Below are 5,000 nucleotides of genomic sequence, written 5' to 3'. Positions count from 1 at the left end.
AGGGTCCACATAGATACTAGTCATGCTGGTGTAGTCTATAGCTGAGCTGGTTAAACTGTAGTAGGGTCCACATAGATACTAGTCATGCTGGTGTAGTCTATAGCTGAGCTGGTTAAACTGTAGTAGGGTCCACATAGATACTAGTCATGCTGGTGTAGTCTATAGCTGAGCTGGTTAAACTGTAGTAGGGTCCACATAGATACTAGTCATGCTGGTGTAGTCTATAGCTGAGCTGGTTAAACTGTAGTAGGGTCCACATAGATACTAGTCACGCTGGTGTAGTCTATAGCTGAGCTGGTTAAACTGTAGTAGGGTCCACATGGATACTAGTCATGCTGGTGTAGTCTATAGCTGAGCTGGTTAAACTGTAGTAGGGTCCACATAGATACTAGTCATGCTGGTGTAGTCTATAGCTGAGCTGGTTAAACTGTAGTAGGGGTCCACATAGATACTAGTCATGCTGGTGTAGTCTATAGCTGAGCTGGTTAAACTGTAGTAGGGTCCACATAGATACTAGTCATGCTGGTGTAGTCTATAGCTGAGCTGGTTAAACTGTAGTAGGGTCCACATAGATACTAGTCATGCTGGTGTAGTCTATAGCTGAGCTGGTTAAACTGTAGTAGGGTCCACATAGATACTAGTCATGCTGGTGTAGTCTATAGCTGAGCTGGTTAAACTGTAGTAGGGTCCACATAGATACTAGTCACGCTGGTGTAGTCTATAGCTGAGCTGGTTAAACTGTAGTAGGGTCCACATAGATACTAGTCATGCCGGTGTAGTCTATAGCTGAGCTGGTTAAACTGTAGTAGGGTCCACATAGATACTAGTCATGCTGGTGTAGTCTATAGCTGAGCTGGTTAAACTGTAGTAGGGTCCACATAGATACTAGTCATGCTGGTGTACTCTATAGCTGAGCTGGTTAAACTGTAGTAGGGTCCACATAGATACTAGTCATGCTGGTGTAGTCTATAGCTGAGCTGGTTAAACTGTAGTAGGGTCCACATAGATACTAGTCAAGCTGGTGTAGTCTATAGCTGAGCTGGTTAAACTGTAGTAGGGTCCACATAGATACTAGTCATGCTGGTGTAGTCTATAGCTGAGCTGGTTAAACTGTAGTAGGGTCCACATAGATACTAGTCATGCTGGTGTAGTCTATAGCTGAGCTGGTTAAACTGTAGTAGGGTCCACATAGATACTAGTCATGCTGGTGTAGTCTATAGCTGAGCTGGTTAAACTGTAGTAGGGTCCACATAGATACTAGTCACGCTGGTGTAGTCTATAGCTGAGCTGGTTAAACTGTAGTAGGGTCCACATAGATACTAGTCACGCTGGTGTAGTCTATAGCTGAGCTGGTTAAACTGTAGTAGGGTCCACATAGATACTAGTCATGCTGGTGTAGTCTATAGCTGAGCTGGTTAAACTGTAGTAGGGTCCACATAGATACTAGTCATGCTGGTGTACTCTATAGCTGAGCTGGTTAAACTGTAGTAGGGTCCACATAGATACTAGTCATGCTGGTGTACTCTATAGCTGAGCTGGTTAAACTGTAGTAGGGTCCACATAGATACTAGTCAAGCTGGTGTAGTCTATAGCTGAGCTGGTTAAACTGTAGTAGGGTCCACATAGATACTAGTCATGCTGGTGTAGTCTATAGCTGAGCTGGTTAAACTGTAGTAGGGTCCACATAGATACTAGTCATGCTGGTGTAGTCTATAGCTGAGCTGGTTAAACTGTAGTAGGGTCCACATAGATACTAGTCATGCTGGTGTAGTCTATAGCTGAGCTGGTTAAACTGTAGTAGGGTCCACATAGATACTAGTCATGCTGGTGTAGTCTATAGCTGAGCTGGTTAAACTGTAGTAGGGTCCACATAGATACTAGTCATGCTGGTGTAGTCTATAGCTGAGCTGGTTAAACTGTAGTAGGGTCCACATAGATACTAGTCATGCTGGTGTAGTCTATAGCTGAGCTGGTTAAACTGTAGTAGGGTCCACATAGATACTAGTCATGCTGGTGTAGTCTATAGCTGAGCTGGTTAAACTGTAGTAGGGTCCACATAGATACTAGTCATGCTGGTGTAGTCTATAGCTGAGCTGGTTAAACTGTAGTAGGGTCCACATAGATACTAGTCATGCTGGTGTAGTCTATAGCTGAGCTGGTTAAACTGTAGTAGGGTCCACATAGATACTAGTCATGCTGGTGTAGTCTATAGCTGAGCTGGTTAAACTGTAGTAGGGTCCACATAGATACTAGTCATGCTGGTGTAGTCTATAGCTGAGCTGGTTAAACTGTAGTAGGGTCCACATAGATACTAGTCATGCTGGTGTAGTCTATAGCTGAGCTGGTTAAACTGTAGTAGGGTCCACATAGATACTAGTCATGCTGGTGTAGTCTAATGCTGAGCTGGTTAAACTGTAGTAGGGTCCACATAGATACTAGTCATGCTGGTGTAGTCTATAGCTGAGCTGGTTAAACTGTAGTAGGGTCCACATAGATACTAGTCATGCTGGTGTAGTCTATAGCTGAGCTGGTTAAACTGTAGTAGGGTCCACATAGATACTAGTCATGCTGGTGTAGTCTATAGCTGAGCTGGTTAAACTGTAGTAGGGTCCACATAGATACTAGTCATGCTGGTGTAGTCTATAGCTGAGCTGGTTAAACTGTAGTAGGGCCCACATAGATACTAGTCATGCTGGTGTAGTCTATAGCTGAGCTGGTTAAACTGTAGTAGGGTCCACATAGATACTAGTCATGCTGGTGTAGTCTATAGCTGAGCTGGTTAAACTGTAGTAGGGTCCACATAGATACTAGTCATGCTGGTGTAGTCTATAGCTGAGCTGGTTAAACTGTAGTAGGGTCCACATAGATACTAGTCATGCTGGTGTAGTCTATAGCTGAGCTGGTTAAACTGTAGTAGGGTCCACATAGATACTAGTCATGCTGGTGTAGTCTATAGCTGAGCTGGTTAAACTGTAGTAGGGCCCACATAGATACTAGTCATGCCATGGTGTAGTCTATAGCTGAGCTGGTTAAACTGTAGTAGGGTCCACATAGATACTAGTCATGCTGGTGTAGTCTATAGCTGAGCTGGTTAAACTGTAGTAGGGTCCACATAGATACCTAGTCATGCTGGTGTAGTCTATAGCTGAGCTGGTTAAACTGTAGTAGGGTCCACATAGATACTAGTCATGCTGGTGTAGTCTATAGCTGAGCTGGTTAAACTGTAGTAGGGTCCACATAGATACTAGTCATGCTGGTGTAGTCTATATCTGAGCTGGTTAAACTGTAGTAGGGGTCCACATAGATACTTGTCATGCTGGTGTAGTCTATAGCTGAGCTGGTTAAACTGTAGTAGGGTCCACATAGATACTAGTCATGCTGGTGTAGTCTATAGCTGAGCTGGTTAAACTGTAGTAGGGTCCACATAGATACTTAGTCATGCTGGTGTAGTCTATAGCTGAGCTGGTTAAACTGTAGTAGGGTCCACATAGATACTAGTCATGCTGGTGTAGTCTATAGCTGAGCTGGTTAAACTGTAGTAGGGTCCACATAGATACTAGTCATGCTGGTGTAGTCTATAGCTGAGCTGGTTAAACTGTAGTAGGTCCACATAGATACTAGTCATGCTGGTGTAGTCTATAGCTGAGCTGGTTAAACTGTAGTGGGGTCCACATAGATACTAGTCATGCTGGTGTAGTCTATAGCTGAGCTGGTTAAACTGTAGTAGGGGTCCACATAGATGCTAGTCATGCTGGTGTAGTCTATAGCTGAGCTGGTTAAACTGTAGTAGGGTCCACATAGATACTAGTCATGCTGGTGTAGTCTATAGCTGAGCTGGTTAAACTGTAGTAGGGTCCACATAGATACTAGTCATGCTGGTGTAGTCTATAGCTGAGCTGGTTAAACTGTAGTAGGGTCCACATAGATACAAGTCACGCTGGTGTAGTCTATAGCTGAGCTGGTGGTGATGTGATGATTTATTCTGCTCTGTTTTATGTACGATCCTTATTTTCTGACTGATTTGAATTTGAAGAGATTTAAGGTTTTCATATTTGATAAAATACAATGTCCATTTCCATGAATCATGATGTCTGGTGTTGATGTAACAACAGGTGGTCTTTTTAATCCACTATCTAGAGTCAGGAACAGATGAAGTTAGGTCTGCTACTGTTCAGTGATTAAATATATATACTTCTGTGAATATATGAACCATTTGCATCCAAAAATAAACTGCTCACATTCTGGAGATAAACTTTGTAAGGACTGTGTGTGTGTTTTTGTGTAAATAGTTTCTGAAAAAGTGTGTCCAGCTCAAACGCTGATTGTTGTTGTAAATGAGGGTTCTAAAAGAGCGTTCTAAATGAGGGTTCTAAATGAGGGTTCTAAATGAGGGTTCTAAAAGAGCGTTCTAAATGAGGGTTCTAAATGAGCGTTCTAAATGAGGGTTCTAAATGAGCGTTCTAAATGAGGGTTCTAAATGAGGGTTCTAAATGAGGGTTCTAAAATGAGCGTTCTAAATGAGCGTTCTAAATTGAGAGGTAGCCTGACTGCCATTAGGTACCGAGATGAGATCCTCAGACCCCTTGTGAGACCATATGCTGGTGCGGTTGGCCCTGGGTTCCTCCTAATGCAAGACAATGCTAGACCTCATGTGGCTGGAGTGTGTCAGCAGTTCCTGCAAGAGGAAGGCATTGATGCTATGGATCGGCCCGCCCGTCCCCAGACCTGAATCCAATTGAGCACCTCTGGGACATCATGTCTCGCTCCATCCACCAACGCCACGTTGCACCACAGACTGTCCAGGAGTTGGTGGATGCTTTAGTCCAGGTCTGGGAGAAGATCCCTCAGGAGACCATTGCACTTTCACGTTGCTGTACTAGCATTACTGTACTATGCATCCTCTCTATTTTCGCTGCAGCACAAATCAGGATAGCTATGTCTGTCTATACAAAGGTCTTAGTCATGAATGTTTCCAAGCTATTCACGTTGATTCAATCAAT

The sequence above is a fragment of the Salmo salar genome, unplaced genomic scaffold, assembly GCF_905237065.1.
Source record: "Salmo salar unplaced genomic scaffold, Ssal_v3.1, whole genome shotgun sequence".
Classification (NCBI taxonomy): Eukaryota; Metazoa; Chordata; class Actinopteri; order Salmoniformes; family Salmonidae; genus Salmo; species Salmo salar.
This window is presented reverse-complemented; position numbering follows the sequence as displayed.